Source organism: Mauremys reevesii, linkage group 6 (assembly GCF_016161935.1).
Source record: "Mauremys reevesii isolate NIE-2019 linkage group 6, ASM1616193v1, whole genome shotgun sequence".
In the NCBI taxonomy this organism is placed as follows: Eukaryota; Metazoa; Chordata; order Testudines; family Geoemydidae; genus Mauremys; species Mauremys reevesii.
In genome coordinates this window covers 44,288,751-44,310,977 of record NC_052628.1, presented here as the reverse complement: position 1 = coordinate 44,310,977, position 22,227 = coordinate 44,288,751, and the positions used below count along the sequence as shown (strand labels likewise).

General features: G+C 43.6%; 1 protein-coding gene and 1 long non-coding RNA gene across 4 annotated transcripts in view; one reads left to right on the top strand and one right to left on the bottom strand.

The window, feature by feature from the left end:
• Positions 1-22,227, top strand: part of IQGAP2 (IQ motif containing GTPase activating protein 2) — a 225,549-nt gene that overhangs the window by 7,995 nt on the left and 195,327 nt on the right. The window lies entirely within an intron of this gene.
• The window catches only part of LOC120408065, an 81,951-nt gene that overhangs the window by 53,260 nt on the left and 6,464 nt on the right, over positions 1-22,227 (bottom strand). The window contains exons 2-5 of one of the 2 annotated variants that reach the window (XR_005600400.1): positions 16,110-16,160; positions 14,143-14,199; positions 11,139-11,225; positions 1,877-1,972 (exon numbers count right to left, since the gene is read on the bottom strand). This is a non-coding gene — a long non-coding RNA (uncharacterized LOC120408065). Of the gene's footprint in view, positions 1-1,876; positions 1,973-11,138; positions 11,226-14,142; positions 14,200-16,109; positions 16,161-22,227 lie in introns of those variants that run through there. The other variant, XR_005600399.1, reaches the window with a different exon arrangement.

The following is a 22,227-nucleotide window of genomic DNA, read 5'->3' as shown; positions in this document are numbered from 1 at the left end:
TGTTCACACTGTCAGCTGCCCGCGCAATTGCGTGTTCACACTTGCAGCAGTATTCGGAGTGGTTGCTCTGTGGGATAGCTACCCAGAGTGCACCTCTTTCTCTTTTGCCGCTAAGACTTGTAGGAAGGCGTAGAGGGTCACGGGGCATCCTGGGTCCTGTCCCAATGCCCTGTGATGCATTGGTTCGCATCCCAGCAATCCCTATGCTTCTGTCCTTATTTGGCACCATCTTTCAACAGTTTGTGTACTGTGCGCTCTGCCTCTTCAGTCTGCAGGAATGGATTCCAAACTATTGACCAGTATGCTGCTCGTTCTGACTAACATGTCACAAGTGGCAGTGGAGTTATTCCTTAAGCTAAAAAGGCAAGAGGAGTGTGACATTGATCTCGCCACACACAATAGCTACGACACGAGATTGTCTGTCTGTCTGTCTGTCTGTCTGTCTGTCTGTTAGTTACACTGACAGAGGTGCTGATCACAGCAGAACACCACCTTTGGGCTCAGAAAACAAGCACTGAGTGGTGGGATCACCTTGTCATGCACATCTGGGTTGATGAGCTGTGGCTGCAGAACTTTCAGATGAGGAAAGCCAAATTCATGGGACTATATGGTGAGCTTGCCCCAGCCTGTGGCGCAAGGACACAAGAATGAGAGCTGCCCTTCTGTTGGAGAAGCATATGGCAATGGAAGCTGGCTACTCCAGACTGCTACCAGCTATTCACTAACCAGTTTGAAGTAGGAAAGTCATCAACACAAATCCAACTGTTGAAAGTGTGCAGGGCCATTAATCGCATATGTTTACCAGTATAATATCCAGCAAAGATTTGATAAATAAGTTAGCAGATATTTTCTTCTTGATCATGATAGCAAATAGTATTGGGCTGAGAACAAATTCCTGCAGGACCTCATTAGAAGTATCCCCGTTTTATAGGGTGTTTGATAAAACTTAAAAATTTAGACCTTGATCCAATAATTTCATCTGCGTAGTTGGATCCTTACACTTAGGTGGAGTCCCACTGAAATGAAAGAGGCTGCGCATGGACACAGGGATCCTCACTCAGAGATCTGATTGCAGAATCAGGGTCTTGCATCTGCACCCTAGCTAGCCTAAAGTTTAAGTTTGCATGACTAGGCGTGTGTGTTTGTACATTGCTTAGCACAGTTAGCACCAGTCCTGATCGTGGCTTCTGGGAATTACTACAATATAAATGTGTTGGTAGAGGTTGAAATATTGAAGTTTTCTATAAAAATTCAGGCCATTCTAAAGAACTTGCACATTTACTGAAAAATTAATGGGTTTGTATAAAATTTAAATCTTTAATCAGGTCACTTGACAGACTTTTGGTAAATCATTTGATCGGACTGCTTACTTGATACAATATAAAGATTTCTTTGGTATTGCCACTACCTATTTATGAATTTACATTATATGAACATAAGCGTGTATAGTTGCTGCATAAATCCGTGTGTTACTGTAGAAAGCATATAGTGAACTTGTAGGGAGTGTGTGTGTTGGGGAGGTGTTTATTTTTTCTTTCCAGCTTCATTAGCAGTAAACCCAGTGCACTGAGAACAGGTTTTTGATGGGAATGCTGAGTGACTTAAGCAGTGACTCAGATCACAGTAAGCCTATCCTTTTTTTTTTTTTTTTAAAGGCTCATGAGTTGAAAGCACTCTAAAGTCTTTAGAATATATATCTATATCTATATATCTTGATATGCAAATTGGATTATGTATCTCAACTGAAATTCACTCTTCACAAAACTGCAATACAAACGCACAATCCTTAGTGGTATTTCATTTTTTCCCCCTCTTTTTGTATCCTCTCACTTAAAAGTATTTCTCAAGTTTTTAGGACTGGACTTACCTTAAGGAAAGGAGTATTTGGGCTGGAACAAATAGGCACTGGAACAAACTCTGCCAGCAGCTCACACAGAAAAGAGCACTCATTATATGCAGGCTAGTGCCTTGCCTGAAAAGTTGGAGAATGTGTATTTAGTTCACTTCTTGACTCAGAAGTGATATAGTATGTGATGGAGCAAGGTGTGTTCTTTGTGAGAATTCTCTAGGAAGACTGGAATAAAGGCCTGTTTGTTGCCAATATCCGTTCTGTGCCTTGCTGTGTGATATCTGCAGACCAAGATGATTCATCTGGGACTGCCACAGCTACCCATTGCAAATTACTGAATTTTTTGAAAACCAAGTGTGTAAATGCTATGAAAGGAGCTAATTTATATTTTATTTTAATAATTTGTAGGATATTTACTAAAGTTCTAGCAAATGTTTATAAATGTGCACACATGCATAGTACATCTTAGTAATAGATCTTTCTACCTTCTCTGGTGTTACTTTTCATGCAAAGACTAATGTTATCTGTAACATGGGCATAATGCCTTATTTAAGTGGGATGGTAAAAGCTTTCACAAATATTAAGACTTATGAGATCTCTGGGAAGGTGCTCTATAAATGCAAATGTCTTAAGAGCTGCGCTGATATCAGTGGTACATTTCCAATAAGGTTATTTTAATACTTTTAAAACTCTTAACAATACTACCAAGGCACATAAAAGATGGGAAATCCAACTCAAATAAATAAATAATGAAATCTACAAATATGAAGCCAAAATGTTGACTCTTTCCTGATTCCAAAGTTGGGAGTCGGGGCTTGTAAAGATTTCCTGATGTTTACTAGCCATGGCCGCCAGAGGCCAGGCTCACTGCAATTTAAGGCACTAATCCAGTGGGGAAACACGTGCTTAATTTTACAGATTTCAAATCAGCAGAATTATTTGTGAATATAGTTGAGCCTGAAGGTTTTTTGTTTTTTGGGGTGTGGGGAGAATCAGGATTTAAACAGTTATAGTAGTGTTGTCAGCAGAGTGTGTAAGAACACTGAAGGAGCTTAAATATGAAGTGGCTGAGCTGCTAACAAAATATGCACTCATTAAGAACAGCCACTGTTCCAGAGGACTGGAGTGTAACAAATATTTTACTTATATTTTAAAGGCGTTGAGTGATCAGTAAGCCTTTAGTCTTTCCCTGGCGAACTGGTGAAACAATATCAGAATAACAAAACACTAAGAAGATCATAATATGATAGGGTCTAAAGTACAATTTCTGTAAAGGAAAATTGTCTCTCTAATTTCGTGTAGTACATCTTTAGGGATAAAGTTATTCTTGAGATGAAAATCCTAGTGCAGACAAGGCAATATGTAGCTCTAACGTGAGTTAGGCAGAGGTAAAGACTACAGGGAAGCCCTGGGTTTACCTAAAGCCTGCTAAACAGTGTTAAAACTACAAACTTCCTTGTCTTTGCTAGGGTTTGATCTCATGTTAGTTACTGTGTGTTTGCTAGTATGAGTTAAGAACATGATTTTCCTAGTGAAGAGGAGGCCTTAGAATTCTTTGAACATGTTGATAAAATAGCAGGTAGAAAAATGGTTGATGTGATTGTTGGAGTCTCTTGGAAGGCTTGGTTTTCACACCTCAGCTGCTAGAAGAAGGCCTCATCCTCCCTGATTGAACTAACCTCATTATCTCTCGCCTGCTGCTTGCTTGCATATATATACCTGCCCCTGGAAACTTCCACTACATGCATCCGATGAAGTGGGTATTCACCCACGAAAGCTCATGCTCCAAAACGTCTGTTAGTCTATAAGGTGCCACAGAACTCTTAGCCTCTACTTTGATTTAGACTTCCAAGCAGCAATCAGATAAGCTAAGTATTCCTGGAGTGAGGAAATGCATGATCATACATCAGAAACTGACAAGGAGACAGAGCAAAGAGTAGGATTACTGGTCAATTGTCATAGTGGCAAAAGGATAACAGTGGGATGCCTCAAGGTTCTGTACTCAGTTCCATTGTGTTTAGTTATGTAGATGTAGTTAATGACGCAAAGAAACTTAGTTTAGCCTGGACCAAGGAAGACTGTGGGCTTGGCTACACTGGAGAGTTGCAGCGCTGGTGGAGGCTTTACAGCGCTGCATCTTAGTAGCTGTCCACACCTGCAAGGCACATCCAGTGCTGCAACTCCCTGGCTGCAAGCGCTGGCTGTACACCTGGTCTGCTTGGGGTATAACAAGTGCAGCGCTGGTGATGCAGCACTGCTCGTCAAGTGTGGCCACACACGAGCGCTGTTACTGGCCTCCAGGGTATTAGGAGATATCCCAGAATGCTTTTAACTAAAGAACTCTGTTTTGTTATGATGCCTCTCTTTGTTTTTTTAGATAAGCAGCTCCTGGAGCCCCAAGTTCACAACAAAGCAAACACAGCTCTTGTTTGCTGTGATCAATCTGTAACTGACTGTGAACAATCAATTGAGATAACCCACTACCTTGCTGTGAATGAGGCAGGCAGGGGGATGAGTGTTTGCTTGAGGAGAGAAACAGTGGGGGGAGGGGGAGAAAGGGAGTCGGTTGGAGCAGCTGCTTATCTGGTCTGCAGGCTATTTGCAGTTAAGAGTAAATGAGGGGTCAAGGAAATTTTCAGATTTTTGCAAGGCAGGGAGCTGAAGTGTCGGCTCCAAAAATCCCCCCTCTCTCTCCCCCGCTCCCTGTCACACTCCACCCCACCCCCCTCTTTTGAAAAGCATGTTGCTGCCACTTGAATGCTGGGATAGCTGCCCATAATTCACTACTCCCAACAGCGCTGCAAATGTGGCCACACTGCAGCGCTGGTAGCTGTGAGTGTGGCCACACACCAGCGCTTTTCCTACACAGCTGTACGAACACAGCTGTAACTCCCAGCGCTGCACATCTGCAAGCGTAGCCAAGCCCTATGAAGGTTCAGAGGGCCCTACACAAGTTAGGAAATTAGGCAACACAATAGCAAATAAGCTTTGGTGTTGATGAACATGCATCCTCTTTTTTTCATCCTTGTTCTTGATCATTCTTGTCAGTCTTCTCCAAAACCCTTCTGGTTCTGCAGCGTCCTTTTTGAGATGAGGTGACCAGTATTCCATGTGAGGCTGCACCATTGATTATATAAAGGCATGGTTTCTATTATTCATAATCCCATCCCTGGTGTTGGGAAGCATATTGTTTGTTTGTTTTTTTAACAGTAGCTGTACATTGAGCAGAGATGTTCAGTGAACTGCCTACTATGATGTCAACATTGCTTTCTTTAGCTGCTACAGTTAACTTAAAACTCTCTCAGGTGTACAAGCTTAATATTTTTTCCCTCTAATGTCCATTACTTTTATATGAAGAGAGATTGAAAAGATTAGAGTTGTTTACCTTGAAAAGGAGACGGGACATGATAAAAGTATATAAAATGAATGGAGTAGAAAAAGTAGATTAAAAGTCCCCAATCAAGAATATCCAGAGTTCATAATAAAGAGAAAAAAGGTGACAGGATATTAAACATCATGCTTTAAAGTATAAGCCAATATCTGTTAGAGTTGAATGAGACCTGATTTTGGAGGAGCTGAGGTGGTGGGGGAGGAGGGCGATTGAGACTGCCTTATGTGGTGATCTTGCACCTTCTTCTGAAGCATCTGGTGTCCTGGCCACTGTCTGAAATAGTGTATGGGACCACATGGATTCTGGTCTGATGCAGTATAGCAATTCCTGCTTATAGTCTGTTGGATACTGTAGTTAGTTATAACATTATGTATCAACACTTTCTCATTTAAAAGTAACTTCCCATCTTCATTTGCCTTTTTTCTTTATATTATAGAAAATGCTTTGTGTATTTGTTTTCTTTGTTTCCTTTTCAGTCTCTCCTGTCACCTTTTTTTGTCCTCCATAACTACATTTGTTAAAACCCCATTGTATTTCTCTTTACTTCTTTCCCTTTCAAAATGTATCTAAATCCATCTCTGGTAGCATGTAGAAGTTCTTACTGGACTTCTAAACTTAGTCCTCTGTCTATCATGAGCCATAAACATAGTATAAAATGTGACAGATTGGGGATATGTCTGTCAAATGGTGAACTTCTTTGTCTTGTGAATGACATTTTTGGTTATAACATTCATTGTGACCTTCACTTTGTATTGTAACCTCCATGTTGGATTAAGACATCCAATTTGTGTAGGAAAACCAGCCTTGTCTTGACAAGGCCAGTCTATTCTAGACATTGTCCTCTTGCTGCTTGGGTGTGGAACACCTCAGAGATATCTAACAATGAAAGCCATCAGTATTAAATGGCTCTCCCCTAATGTAATAATGGATCATCCATGGGTAGTGCCACTGACTTTGAATGCCTTTCTAAAAGCTTGACTGGGGAAAGAGGCTTGATCCTTGAATTCCCCCTGCTGAAGCATAAGGGCAAAAAAGGGATGGACTGTTTCAAAGATAGGCACACCTTCTGAGCAAGGGGCCAGACTGCTGCTGTGTCCAAGATGACCAGGCTTTGGAGAAAGCAAGAAGTGCTGCCTAGCCTCAGAACACTGGCCAAGCCCAGGACTCCGAGGAGGGGTGAAATCAGGCTTGTGGGGGCTGCATTCAGGATTGTTGTTTCAAGGATCTGTAGCTCTCTGATGCACATCATTAAGAAGGAAGCATCTGTGTTTAAAAAAAACTTCTTTGCTAAGCCTGTGTTCTTTTCCTGTCAAGTTTTCCCTGAAGGGTTTAACTAGAAACCAGATATCCACAGCCAGGTGGACTCTGGGAATAATGTGTCTAAGCAACTGGGGGTTTGGGATCTAAGGTGACTAGATTGCAGTATCAAGTAGGTGTTCCATTAAAACTTGAAGCCTCTCTTCCTTTCCCCTTTGTGTGCTAGAAAGGAGAGAGAACTTCTGGCTGCTGCCTTAGAGCTATGGTTCTGCTCTTCTACCCTGCCTCAAATTTCTGGCTGCTAGATTGGTGTGTCTGCTACTCTACCCTTTCTGTTTTTAGGTTGTCCTCTTTCCAATGAATAACTCTAGTGACTTCATCTGCTGCTGGTAGCTATCCCAAGCAACCACAGAGTGAAACTGATAAGATTATTGTGGGTTTCCCTGCTGCCCACTGAGTTTTGAATTCTAGATGTGACAGTTGCCAGGAGTTGGTCACTTTTAGCTCTGCTGTTGTAAGGCAGCAGCAGAGACACTGGGGTGTTCTGTCTACAGACTCTGGCAGACATCACTGTATGGGTTTGCACTTGTTTAACATTGTGAAGACTTTCTTTACAACCTTAAGGGCAAAAATATTAAGGTAGTAGGCTTCTTCAATGTGGGCTTAGATCCTGCAGAAGGTGACAAGTCTCAACTTACTCACAATGAGTAGGTTTCCTCAAGTATCTTATAAGCTGTTTACAATGAATAAACAGTAATATTAACTGGAAAGGGAAAACTTGCCAAGTCATGGGATTGTCAACCATAAGACTTTCCTTTTAGAATAAAAATATAGTTCTAGCTGTTTAAAGATATCTTTACAATATTCCTCTTGTCTCTAGCCTTATTGATTAGTCTCAGAAGTGTACACAAAACAAACTGGGGATAGAATGGTTAGAAATTGCTAGAGCATGTTACCACTGAAAAGACTAAAGGACTTCCCTTGGCAGATTCTGCAACAGGTAGGCATAATACCTGTTGACTGTGACATAACCTTAAATTGCACAGCATGCTAAAATTTTCTCAAAATAATGAACTGTTTTGAGTACTAGATTGCTTGAAGACATGAAACATTTCTAATCTACAAGCCAGATTTAGTACAGGTTTTTTCTGTACTGTTGTCAATGACCTCACTCTCGACTTGGAAGGCTCGTAACATATTTTGTAAGGGTGAGATCAGATTTGATGTGCATGCTAGCTTAGCTGTGGGCTTTTTCATCAGAGGCCAACTGTTTTACAAATTATTATTTTAATAGCTGGCTGGGCTCTGTCCAATAGCAAATTATCTTGAACAGCATGTAGTCCGAATAGTATTAGACCATGGTTTTTTTATATAATCTCTATATAGCCACATATCTATATATATCCATGTGTGTAGATATGTGTGGATGAAGATAAGAGAGGGAAGCCCAGTGTTTTATTTTCCAGTGACTATCAGTGTGGATTTGTATATAGTGGTACAGCTTCAAAAAGAACAAGGTGCTCCACAGGATGGAACATGAAGATGCAGAGACCCTGGATGAGATGTGAGAGGAATTCAGGGTTAGAGCTTCAAGAAAATATGGCTATCTTGAGAATTAATTACAAATTGAGAGAGGCTCATAATATGCTCTAACTAAATCGGGCTTAATCTTTTCTGATATGGTTGACTCTTCTGTGGTGTGTGTGTGTGGGTTTTTTTTTTATATATAATAAAAATTATAAATACTGTGCTTTGCTGCCTGGTAACTTCTTAAGTAACATTAGATAACTAAACTGTTGGAGTCTCAACTTTCTGGGTGGCCTTGAGTGTAAGGTTATAGGTATGTAATAGCCTACTGCACCTCATAAGGGTGTGGTGAGGATGGATGGATTGATTGATTGATGACTGTATAGCACTTTGAAATCCATAGATGAAAGTTATGCTTAATTGCACCTATCATAAACATGAAGAATTGTATTTCTCCCGAAGTTTCACTCACATTGCAATTTGCATGTTTGTTGTGCATTGAAACAAAACACCTGAATTAGAAATATCTGGGCTAACAAGTAGGTTTAATCATAATTTGAAAAACAAGTTTATAAACAGTCAGTGGCTCAAAATGTTGCAAGTCCAACACTGAGCCACAGGCCCATACTGCTCTTGCCACTCTGGACAAATTTTGTCATAGTTCTGTTTTCCCCATGGAAACAACTAATGCTTCTAATTAGCTAGGAAATATCCCTGAATCTGTATAAAACCACTTTCCTGAAACAGGAGATTAACAGATTTTTGGACCAGTCTTAGGGTATGGCTACACTTACGGTTTGCAGCGCTGGTCATCCAGCTGTGCAGGGCCAGCGCTGGTGTGTGGCCACACTCACAGCTACCAGCGCTGGTGTGTGGCCACATTTGCAGTATTTGCAGCGCTGTTAGGAGTGATGCATTATGGGCAGCTATCCCAGCATTCAAGTGGCCGCAACGTGCTTTTCAAAAGAGGGGGGTGGAGTGGGGTCTAGTGTGACAGGGAGCGGGGGGAGAGAGAGGGGATTTTTGGAGCCAACACTGTGTGTTTAGCTTCCTGCCTTGAAAAATCAGAACATGTTTCCGACCCCTTAGTCTTAACTCTTAATTGCAAACAGCCTGCCGCCAACACGACTCCCCGCTGTTTCATTCGCTCCCTGCCTGCCTCTCATTTGATTGTTTACAGCCAGGTACAGATGATCACAGCAAACAGGAGCTCTATTTGTTTTTTAGATAAGCAGCAGCGGCAATGGAGCTCCGCGCGGAGCTCGTTCATAACAAAACAAAGAGAGGCTGCATAACAAAACAAAGAGTAATTTATAAAAGCATTCTGGGATACATCCTTATACCCTGGAGGCCAATCACAGCGCTGGTGTGTGGCCACACTTGATGACCAGCGCTGCAGCACCAGCGCTGGAATCCTTATTCCCCATGCTGAGTGAGGTGTATGGCCAGTGCTGCAGCCAGGGAGTTGCAGCGCTGGAAGTGCCCTGCAGGTGTGGCCACTTACTAATTGCAGCGCTGGTGGAGGCTTTCCAGCGCTGCAACTCGCCAGTGTAGCCATACCCTCAGTAGCAAATTTCAGCCTCTTACCATCTGGGACACCATTTAAATATGGAACAAAATAAACAAGTTGCTCCCTCCTGAAGCAGTCATGTTGACCTGCCCACCTTTGCAACAGTGAAACTGAATGCATAGAGGAATAGAAATATATTAAGCAAAATCAGGTTTTTGTTTATGGTTTTTAGGATGCTTTGGTGTAGAGCAGTGATTGTCAAAGCCGGTCTACCACTTGTTCAAGGAAAGCCCTTTGGGGGCCAGGCCGGTTTGTTTACCTGCTGCGTCCACAGGTTCGGCTGATCGCGGCTCCCACTGGCTGTGGTTCGCTGCTCCAGGCCAATGGGGGCTGCGGCAAGGGCGGCCAGCACATCCCTCGGCCTGCGCCGCTTCCTGCAGTCCCCATAACCCTGGAGCAGCGAACCACGGCCAGTGGGAGCCGCGATCAGCCGAACCTGCGAACGCGGCAGGTAAACAAACCGGCCTGGCCCCCGAAGGGCTTTCCTTGAACAAGTGGCGGACCGGCTTTGACAATCACTGGTGTAGAGTTCTTTAGTTTTGCCCATTTAAAAAGTCTAGGGAGTAGATTTGTAGGGGTCAGACACGATTTGAATGCCTCTTTGAATTCACACCACTTTTAGAAAGGCAATTCCAATTGATATGATAAAAGTAATAAGCTGATTAGAATGCCTGCCTGGAAAGTGTCCAACTTCAGACTTAAAAGTAGATTTCTCAGTTACCCTCAGAATCCCAGCTTGATATGCATCTTAAGATTCCACATGGAACATGACCATAGAGCATCAATTGTATCCTAGATGTCTATAAGAAAATATAGGCATCATTAAGATGAACTATTAGCGAAAGTTAGAAAATCTGTACTGTTAGGGTTGATAACAAGGAAAAAATCCAAGAGCTGGAGTTAAAAGTTGTGTTTAAACTCCTTATTCTAACTGTGGTAAAGAAGAGGGAAGAACCATTGATTCTCTTTCTGTAGCTCCATAGATGTACATAGCTGTCCAATACAAATACAGACAGACTTTCTGATCTTGGTATGTTTTTCTCTCCCCTCTGTTCTGAAGCCTATGGGAGAGGACTGCTGATTAAAGAACTACTGGCTCTATTACACATGTGACTGCTCCTCACTTTCACAATTTAAGGCAGCTCTGGGAGTTATGATTGGACTAAAAAGTGAGTAGTTGGGATGACTGCTTTCCCATGCCATCAGCAGAATTAGGCTAGGTAAACTTATTACTGGTGATTAAGAGCTTTAAATTAGATGTGCACACTTAAGACTTGTCTACATGGTAAATTAAACTAAAATAACTGAGTTGCAACACTAAGTTATATGAAATAGGCCACTGTTTATGAAACAAACATGGACTTGCACCAGAACAACTAAAGATGTCACTTAAAACAAATTGAGTTGTTTCTCTCCCAGCTACTGTGTAGACAAACCCTTATTTTTCCTGCTATTGCTGGCATATAAGCTTTTAGTGTTGAGAGAATGAGCCATGTGGTGGCATTTGGTTGATACCGAAAGAAGTACCATATAAGCATACTTACAAGGCAGGATGTATTTATCTGCAAAAGAGAGACTGAAGCAGTAGTTTGAAATCCTCCCACCAGTTGTTGTAGCTGTTCCGAAGTGCACTAGCACAGAGAATGAGAAGTGGAGTTTATATACATCTTTCAGAGGAAAATGTGCTTAAAAGTTGTAGCAAATGGTTTAGCTGCATAAAACATAGATTTCTTCTAGTGAAACTAAGGAATTTAACTTCCTTGTGCTGCAAAAATCACTGACTGACAACTGCCATACACCTGAAGCTTTGAATCCACTCACTAGAAGTGGCTTTAAAAATACCTCCACATTAATAGTTTGTTAAATCTATATGCATAGCATGCCCTGCAGTTGCCATAGCAATGTCTGAAATCTGATCTTGCTTCCTGTATTTTAGTGGTCTTGGTAATGCTGTTTCAAGCAGACAGTTTTTGTTTAAATTTTAAATGGCTTCAAAATCTTCAGACATCTGTCTCAATTTTTTTTGCTGAAACTTCAGTCATGGTAAATAAACCATATTTAAGTTTTTTTTTAAAAAGGAAATTGGTGTCACTAGTGGTAATAAATTTGGAGTAGAAGAGTCTATCTAATCATTATTACACTAATCTTGAATTTCAGTTTATAAAGTGGATCGTGGAGGTAGACACTAGGGATGACTCACATATCTGACTAGAAATATTTAAATACACAATAAACAAGAACTTGTCCCCTAGTTGGTGATATTAATTTAATGGAAACTGTACACTAATGAATTCTTAAACATGAGTGTATAACGTGAGTGAAAACAGCATTCCTTGGTAGGATATGCAGGTGCAAATGACTGGTACTACAACTGGAAACCTATTAACTCTACAGTTGCACAAGTAGGAATAAAATCTGAATCGCTCCCATATCTCTGTTGGCACTGCAGGGTGGATTAGGTTGTAAAATCTTATTTTTGTCACTCAAGTCAGGGGTGGCCAACCTGAGCCTGAGAAGGAGCCAGAATTTACCAATGTACATTGCTAAAGAGCCACAGTAATACGTCAGCAGCCCCTAAGCAGCTCCCCTTGGGTCTCAGCACCTCCTGCTCACCGGCAGCCCCTCCTACTCCTTCCCTTCACCTCTCGATCACCTGTTTTGTGGTGTGCAGGAGGCTTGGGGGGGGGGGGAAAGCAATGGCATGGCAGCCTCTGGGGAAGGGGTGGAGTCGGGGCAGGGCCTATGGCAGAGCCAGGGGTTGAGCAGTGAGCACCCCCTGGCACATTGTGAAGTTGGCGCCTGTAGCTCCAGCCCCAGTGTTGGTGCCTATACAAGGAGCCACATATTAACTTCTGAAGAGCAGCATGTGGCTCTGGAGCCATAGGTTGGCCACCCCTGCTCTACGTAGATAGGATTGTGAATACATGAGGGCTATTTTTGAATAGCCATACTCCTAAAATAAGGTCAAGTATAAATTCTAAATTCAGATTGCTAAATTGCTACCGATGGCTGTAGTTCTCTAATGTGGTTTTAACTATTTCCGATTTGGAAAAATGAATCGGCTCCTCCTCCTCCTCTATATCCCTTCCCTTGTTTATGTATGGGTGATAAAAAGGGGGAGGAAGAGTACTTCTCTGAACTTTAAATTCAGTGAGAGGTGCTACTTTCACTGGGAGATGGGTAGTGCCATGTCCATTCGAGCTGCAAGGAATGGGCTCTTTTGCAGCAACTTGGATGATCCCAGCCAGTAACACAACACCTGGTAGAGGTGACGGCAAATACTGTCACCTCTCATTTTCTTTCTAACAGCAAGTTGCCAAGAGACAAGATTACACACTAGGAGGTTCAATGGGAATTCCTCTCAAACCTTCACTGGTGCCTGGAGAATCTCCACTCTCCTCTCCGTACTCTGAGGAGATTAGTGTTGCACTGTTGGAGACCAAAAGCCAGAAAGCTGCAGGGGTTGATAGCATTCCTCCAGACTCTCAAGAACCTGGGCAGACTGGGACGGGAATGGCTAGCAGCGCTTTTTACTGCTGTGCATAAAACCAGAGAAGTGCCAACAAGCTGGCGACAGGCAACAATGGTTGCCCTACTGAAGCCTGGGAAATCTGCATTAGCCTCGTGGCTGAAGCACTCACTGCAGAACTGCACAGAGTTTGTGCATCCCAGAGGATGCAGCTACTACCCCATCTCTCCTCTCAAGGAACCGGTGCTGCTCTGCTGTCTGTCTGACATTATTGAAGACCTCATCCTCCCAGCAGAGCAGGCAGGATTTTGCACAGAGGAACTGCTGTGACCAAGTACCTGCACTCACCGGCCACATTGAGGTAGGACTGCGCTTGTTGACTTGTCCTCAGTATACGACACTGTCTGGAGACAGGGTCTCCTCCTCAAGATCTCCTATGTCATTCACTGTTGGTGAACAATCCGTCTCTTGGCGGTGATGACTGGGGACCGCTACTTAAGGTACACCTTAATGGCCTGATCTGTAGACCAAGAATTCTTAACTCTGGCATCCCTGAGGGCTCCACCTTGATCCTGTACTTTTTTTAAAATCTATATACCAGTGACAGAGTCAAGGAAATTCACGTATGCAGGTGACATTGCCCTAGCTATGCAGCACATAAGCCTCCATATCATCAGCTTCAACCATTGTATTAAGATCTCAGGTTAGAGTGATTATTTCCAACACTGGAAACTTAGGCCTAACCTGAAAAAAAAATCCATGGTGATCACTTTAATCTGAACAATAAAATGGCTAATAACAAACTCTGTGCAGTTCTGCAGTGAGTGCTTCAGCCACGAGGCTAATGCAAAGTATCTCTCCATAACACCGGACCGGAGTTTGACCTTTCAACAACACCTCAAACATCCATAATAAGGTCAGGTCTTGTGTTGCGCTTATCAGGAAATTGTCTGGAACATCATGGGGGTTCCAGTCCATGGACCTTACAACTGCAACAATTTCCTCGGTATATTCTGCGGTTGAATACTGTGCACCAGTGTGGTCCCATGGCAGTCACGCTAAACTCCTTGATACTCAACTCCATAACACCATGCACGTAATGTCTGTTGCTCCTGGTCTTATTGCACATCCAGCCTCTACAGATTAGAAGAATGATACAGACATCTTGCTTTATCAGTCATGTTAATGCAAATATGACGTGCACAATGACCTGCAGAACCCACCAAAAACAAGATTAAAATCCCACAACCCTTTATGGAACTGCATCAAGATCCTTGCACTCAACTTCAACGCTCAGGCTCAATGGAGAGTCACACAGAGCATTTTGACTGCTCAAAATAAACAGCTTGTTGATGACCCTGATGAAGAACCACCAGATTTTGATTTGTCAGAAAGACTGGTGCAGATTGAATTGCATCAGGACATCTCGTGGGAGATGTGGACAAACCCTCTTTTAAATGGAAAATGAGGCAAACACCAGTATGTGAATGTGGTTATCAGACACAAACGATGGAGCACATCATATCTGAATGTCCCCTTCGTTCTTTTACCGGGGGCATAAAGGACATTCACCAGCTCACTGCTGTGGCAATATGCTGGCTATAGAATCTAGATACATGTTTTGGAATTGTTGTTACCTACCCAAGCCATATGAAAGAAGTGGTAGCACAGGCAGCTGCAGTGCAAGGCTTATCCATGCAGCCTTGTACTTAGCTATCTTCTGGAAATGACTGCTAGTAGAGATTAAGAGGGCAAAGTCTCTGACTTGAGTGTCAATTTTTGCTGGTAGGTCTGTGAACACTTGGCAACTAAACATTGAACTGAAGCCTCTCACTGGCATCAGGTAACAATTTCTGTCACTACTGATATGATTGCCTATGAGGCTCTGTAACGGTCACCGTCCCTTTTGCCATTCCCTTGCTGAGAAAAGTATTAAGACCCCAATAGTGCAAATAAATGCAGATAGCATGTTCCTGGCCCCATTGTACCTTTCCGCACTAGTTTATGTGGGCCAGGACAGAGTGTGTCACCTCTTCATGGCTGCTCTGCCTGCACTTCCCCACTGTATTGCCTATGCAAGGTTGGTGGTGCAGTGTTCTGGGTACAAAGAGGAGAATTTGACTGAATACATAGCAATGCTGAATAAGATGCAAGAGGATTTACTTCTGCAGAATAGATTAAAAGTTCTGTTCTGCACTTGCACTGTGCAGGTGTTTTGTTTAAGTTACCAATATGGAATTGTTTCTATTTTAACTCTTTCCATTGACTTTCTCAAACAATCATTTTGAACAAAAACTCTTCCTGTTTTGTCTTGTCCTGCAAGTGAACTTACTTGGTGGGCTGGAACTGAACTGTTTCAGCTGTTTTATGAAGGATTTAATTTAAACTTTCCAGTTAGGATTTTAAAAAATCCACTTCTCTTGTGTCCAAAACTCAAACAGCTGAAAATAGGAACTTCAAAGCTGCCATGATAGCAGTGCTCACTGCGGAAGGAGAAATGAGCCAAGTTTGGGGAGGAAATGTGTTTAAGTTGTAACGAAGCAAGTCACTGTGTACATACAATTGATTTTTTTTTTCCATTCAGTTGGTGATGTTTATCTTATATATATTTTTAAATTCTGTTAAACTGCTCAAGAAAACTGGGTGGATGCTGAAGCTCCTTTCAGCATATCAAGGCAGGGAAGGTAGAGCGGGTCGGCGGGTAGCGATCGATCTATTGGGGATCGATTTATTGCATGTAGTGTAGACGCAATAAATTGATCCCCAGTCGCTCTCCTGTCAACTGCTGAACTCCAGCAGTGCAACAGGTGGAAGCAAAGTCGACTGGGGAGCCGCAAAATAAGTAATTTTTAATTCGATCTAAGATGCGCAACTTCAGCTACAAGAATAGCGTAGCTGATCTTAGATTGATTTTTCCCCCTTCCTCCCCTCCCCGCCCCTCCCAGTGTAGACCTGGAGCAATTTTTCACCTAAGGGGGAAAAAGTGATCTGCAAAGCAAAAAACAAAAACTTAAGACCAGACATAGCTGCTGAATGTCATACTTACCAGCCTGGCGCAAAGACACTGTGGTTTGCTGCCATGAGGATCTCTCTCCGTCTAGGATGTGAAAAGTAGCAGACAAATTCAAAAAGTCGGGCTGTGCTACAGACTTTGTTCACTGCTAAGTATATTCCCTTACTAAAAGCAGCTAGCAGCTTTGCTAAGGATTTCCTACAGGGACAGTGTATTAGGCTGTCCCATGTGGGGAAAAGACGCACTTCAACAAAGATTCTGGAAGCATCCTAAAACAAATCCTGCTGTTGTGTGAGGGGTTTCCATACTTCTAATTTTACTTGCATTTACTCTGGCTTAGCTGACAATTTGTCTCTTTACAAGGAAAAATGTAAAGGTACCTACCGTTCATGATCATCCTCTAAATGTAATGTGGCTAAGTGTCTTAAATATTTTATGGCTCAAAAAAAAATCCAACAAGACCCTGTTTTAGCTAAAAACGTTATGCTGTGGGGGGTTATTCTAGTAATATATTCTTGCTCTTTGGTTACCTCTTAAGAGAACAGCGTTCTGAAACATTACCAAAAACTAAATAGCAAACCTCTAGAAGAATGTTTCTGGTGAAAAGGAACTTTTCTGGCTTGTCATTCAAGAGCTGTCAGATGATTCATGAAAACATGCTTATCTTCTTGCATGTTTAGAGGCCCTTCTTTACTACTAAACTATGTTAAAGCACAGGGTTCAACATAACTTGGTCCTATCTTTGTGGGCTAAGACACGATAAACAACCTAGTTTTAATAAAGTCAGTTTATTAGTATACAGAGAAATCCTAAGTTCTGTTGTTCTTTGAGCTTAAATTTTAGTACTTAGACACATATACAGTACAAATTGACATCACTGTAACCAAAGCTCCATCCAGGATCTTCATTATTAACATAAATACATCAATGGGAATGTGGAACTAGGTTTAGTTAATATCCTTGTCTGTCAAAAAAAAAACAAAAACAAAAACCTGTGTGAGGGGGTGGGTGGCTTTTTTTTTTTTTTTTTTTACTTGAGGCTCTATCTCCAAAGGGAAGCTTAAGTACAGCTTAGTCACACACTTAGGCCTGCTCTACACTACGACTTTAGGTTGAATTTTTAGCAGTGATTTAAGCCTGGACCCATCCACATGATGAAGCCCTTTTTTTCGACTTAAGGGACGCTTTAAATTGGTTTCTTTACTCCACCTCTGACAAGGGGATTAGCGCTGAAATCGGCCTTGCCGGGTCAAATTTGGGGTAGGGTGGACACAATTCGATGGTATTGGCCTCTGGGAGCTATCCCAAAGTGCTCCATTGTGACCGCTCTGGACAGCGCTCTCAACTCAGATGCACTGGCCAGGTAGACAGGAAAAGGCCCGCAAACTTTTGAATCTCACTTCCTGTTTGGCCAGCGTGGCAAGGTGCAGGTGAGTGCAGACCTCATCAGCAGAGATGACCATGATGGAGTCCCAGGATCGCAAAAGAGCTCCAACATGGACCAAACGGGAGATGGCAAGCAGATCCCCTATATGGGGAGATGACTCCGTGCTGGCTGAACTCCGTTCTGGTAAACGAAATGCCAGAACATTAGAAAGTCTCAAAGGGCATGAAGGACAGAGGCCGTAACAGGGATGCACAGCAGTGTGGTGTGAAAATTAAGGAGCTCAGGCAAGCCTTCCCAAAAAACCAGAGAGGCAAATGGCCGCTCCAGATCAGAGCCCCAAACATGCCACTTCTATGATGAGCTGCATGCCATGCTGGGGGTGCAGCCACCACTACCCCAACCCTGTGCTTTGACTCAGTCAATGGAGAATCATGCAACATGGAAGCAGGTTTTGGGGACAAGGAAGATAGCTGACAGCAAGGAAGCGGTTTCCTCAACAGCCAAGATATATTTTTCACCCTGGACCTGGAGCCAGTACCCCCCAAACCCACCCAAGGCGTGCTCCCAGATCCTGAAGGTGGAGAAGGGACCTCTGGTGAGTGTAGCTTTGTAAATATTACACATGGTTTAAATGCAAGCATGTTTAATGATTAATTTGCCCTGGCATTTGCGGTCAGTACAGCTACTGGAAAAATCTGTTAACGTGTCTGGGGATGGAGCAGAAATCCTCCAGGGACATCTCCTCCTCCATAAAGCTCTCCTAGATGTACTCCCAAAGCCTTTACAAATGTTTTTTGAGGAGGACGGCCTTATTCCATACGCCATAGTAGGACACTTTTTACCACGCCAGGCCAGTAGCACATAGTTGGGGAATCATTGTATAACAAAGCATGGCAGCATATGGTCCTGGTGTTTGATGACATTCAAGCAACATCTGTTCTTTATCTCGCTGTGTTATCCTCAGGAGAGTGATATCATTCATAGTCACCTGGTTGAAATAGGGTGCTTTTATTAAGGGGGCATTCAGAGGTGCCCATTCCTGCTGGGCTGTTTGGCTGTGGCTGAACAGAAACGTTAACAGCTGTTAGCCACGCGGTGGCGGGGAGAGGTGAAGCATGAGTGATCTCACACCAAACCAGCAGGCCCCTCAATACAAGAGGCAAAATGTGACCTTGTAACAAAAGCACATGTGCTGTGTAATGTGAACAGCAAGGTTTAATGTGAAAGAGTGTACCCATTTTTCTCTAAAATGCCTTTTTAACTACCACTCTCCCTTTTCCTCCACCAGCTACAAATGTTTCTCCTTTGCAGAGGCTAGTGAAGATTAGAAGGCGAAAAAAACGCACTTGGGATGAAATGTTCTCTGAGCTCCTGCTGTCCTCCCACACTGACAGAGCACAGCCAGACAATGAAGGCCGACAATGTCAGTGCAGGAAAGCACAATATGAACACGAGGAGAGGTGGTGGGCTTAAGAGAGTAAGTGGTGGGCTGAAGATGATAGGTGGCGTCAGCTTGCTGACAGAAAGCAGGAGTCAATGCTCAGGCTGCTGCAGGAGCCTGCAATATGCAGTATGAGTATGCAATACTCATATGCTCCAGCGTATGGTTGAGCTGCAGGAAAGGCAGCAGGAGCACAGACTGCTGCTACAGCCCCTGTGTAACCAACCACCCTCCTCCCCAAGTGCCATAGCCTCCTCACCCAGATGCCCAAGAACGTGGTGGCTGGGGCCTCTGGCCACCCAGCCACTCCACCCCAGAGGATTGCCCAAGCAACAGAAGGTTGGCCTTCAATACGTTTGTTGGTTGGTTGGTTTTGGTGGTGGTGGTTGGTGGTGGTGGTTGTTTGTTTGTTTTTTAAGTGCAGAGTGTCCTTATCCTTCCCTCCTCCTCCCACCCCACCCGGTGCTTCCTTCATCCCCCCCACCCCTCCTAGGCTACCTTGGCAGTTATCCCCCTATTTGTGTGATGAATTAATAAAGAATGTCTGAATGTGAAGCAACAATGACTTTATTGCCTCTGCAAGCGGTGATCGGAGGGGGAGTGTGACTAGCTTACAGGGAAGTAGAGTGAACCAAAGGGGGGGTGGGTCCATCAAGGAGAAACAAACAGAACTTTCACACCGTAGCCTGGCCAGTCATGAAACTGGTTTTCAAAGCTTCTCTGATGCGCAGCGCCCCCTCCTGTACTCTACACGCAGCCGGACACCAAGGCGGTTAGAAATCAGTGGCTAGGCAATTTGTCTCAACTTCCCACCTTGCCATAAACATCTCCCCTTTACTCTCTCAGATATTGTGGAGCGCACAGCAAGCAGTAATAACAATGGGAATATTGGTTTCGCTGAGGTCTGTCTGAGTCAGTAAACTACACCAGCGTGCTTTTAAATGTCCAAATGCACATTCTGCCACCATTCTGCACTTGTTCAGCTTATAGTTGAACAGCTCCTGACTACTGTCCAGGCTGCCTGTGTATGGCTTCATGAGCATGGCATTAAGGTGTAGGCTGGGTCCTCAAGGATAACTATAGGCATTGCAACATCCCCAACGGTTATTTTCTGGTCTGGGAAGAAAGTCCCTTCCTGTAGCTTTTGAAACAGACCAGAGTTCCTGAAGATGTGAGCGTCATGTACCTTTCCCGACCCTCCCACGTTGATGTTGGTGAAACGTCCCTTGTGATCCACGAGTGCTTGCAGCAGCATTGAAAAGTACCCATTTCAGTTTATGTACTCGCTGGCTTGGTGCTCCACTGCCAAGATAGGGATATGGGTTCTGTCTATCGCCTCACCACAGTTAGGGAATCCCATTGCAGCAAAGCCATCCACTATGGCCTGCACATTTCCCAGAATCACTACCCTTGATATCAGCAGCTCTTTGATTGCATTGGCTACTTGGATCACAGCAGCCCCACAGTTGATTTGCCCACTCCAAATTGATGCCTGACTGACCGGTAGCTGTCGGGTGTTGCAAGCTTCCACAGGGCTGTCGCCAATCGCTTCTCAACTGTGAGGGCTGCGCTCATCTTGGTATTCTGGCACTTCAGGGCAGGGGAAAGCAAGTCACAAAGTTCCATGAAAGTGCCCTTATGCATCTGAAAGTTTCGCAGCCACTGGGAGTCGTCCCAGACCTGCAACACTATGCGATCCCACCAGTCTGTGCTTGTTTTCCAGGCCCAGAATAGGCGTTCCACAGCATGAATCTGCCCCATTAACACCATGATGTGCACACTGCGGGGGCCCATACTTTGTGAGAAGTCTATGTCCATGTCTATGTTCTCATCACCGCGATGCCGTCGCCTCCTCGCTTGGTTTCGCTTTAGCAGGTTCTGGTTCTGCATATACTCCAGGATAATGTGCGTAGTGTTTACAGTGCTCATAATTGTGGCGGTGATCTGAGCGGGCTCCATGATCCCAGTGCTATGATGTCTGGGCTGAAAAAAGGTGTGAAATGATTGTCTGCTCTGACAGAGGGAGAGGTGACTGACGACATGGCTTACAGGGAATTAAAGTCCACAATGGGAGTGGCTTTGCATTAAGGAGAAACCCAAACAACTGTCTCAGAGAATGGCCCTCTCAAGGATTGGACTCAAAACCCTGGGTTTAGCAGGCTGTTGATTTGAGGGAGGAAGCAAATGAATACAAAACAGAGTCTATTTCTTGTTTTGAGCCACGCCATCTATTTATTTTTTTATATCTTTAGGCTGGCAGCAGACAGTGCAGTTTGACTACTAGCCATCATCATCTCCTGGGTGCTCGGCAGAAGATGGGAATGACCTGGCTGAGTCACTCCCATGTCTACCCAGGTGCCCCTGACTGACCTCACTGAGGTAGGCTAAAAGAGCACCCAGGAATACTACAACAATGGCTACTAGTCATAATGCACCGTCTGCTGCCAAAAGGCAGTGAGCTGCTGCTGTGTAGCAATGCAGTCTGACATCTGCCAGCACCCAGGAGACTTACGGTGGCGGTCAGCTGTGCAGGCTCCATGCTTGCTGTGCTATGGCATCTGCACAGGTAACCCAGGAAAAAAGGTGCAAAATGATTGTCTGCTATTGCTTTCACGGAGGGGGGGGGGCTGATGACGTACCCAGAATCACCCACAACACTGTGTTTGCCCCATCAGGCATTGGGATCTCAACCCAGAATTCCAATGGGTGGCGGAGACTGCGTGAACTGTGGGATAGCTACCCACAGTGCAACACTCCGTAAGTCTATGCTAGCCTCAGTACTGTGGAAGCAGTCCGCCGACTTAATGCACTTAGAGCATTTTTTGTGGGGAGAGACACAATCGACTATAAAAATGATTTCTGAAAAAATGACTTCTATAAATTTGACCTAATTTCATAGTGTAGACATACCCTTAAATGTCTTCCTTCTACTTTTTATTTCCTCACTGTGATGTGTTCACAATCTACCTAGTGATTTAGTGGTTTTTAAAAAGTGGGTAACCTAACCTAAATGCCATATGCCTCAACTGAGAAGTGAGTAAACTCTGTTTACACTCTGCTACACTTCTGGTACCTTTCCTACTAACTTGCTGCCTCTTGGTGGTGTCCTTTCTTCCTATAGCACTACTGTCCTTTCCCCAACTTCAGTACCTTTGTAGCATTTTACCTCCCTTACTCACTGAGCCACTGCTGTTTGATGGAGTTTTGCCTATATGTGGGCTAGCTTTTTGGGGTTCCCTGTAATCAAAAATTGTGTGTAGAGTTCAGGAGAAAGTGGTAATGGGCATGTTTCCTATTGCATGTTGCTCTCCTCTTTTCCCCTA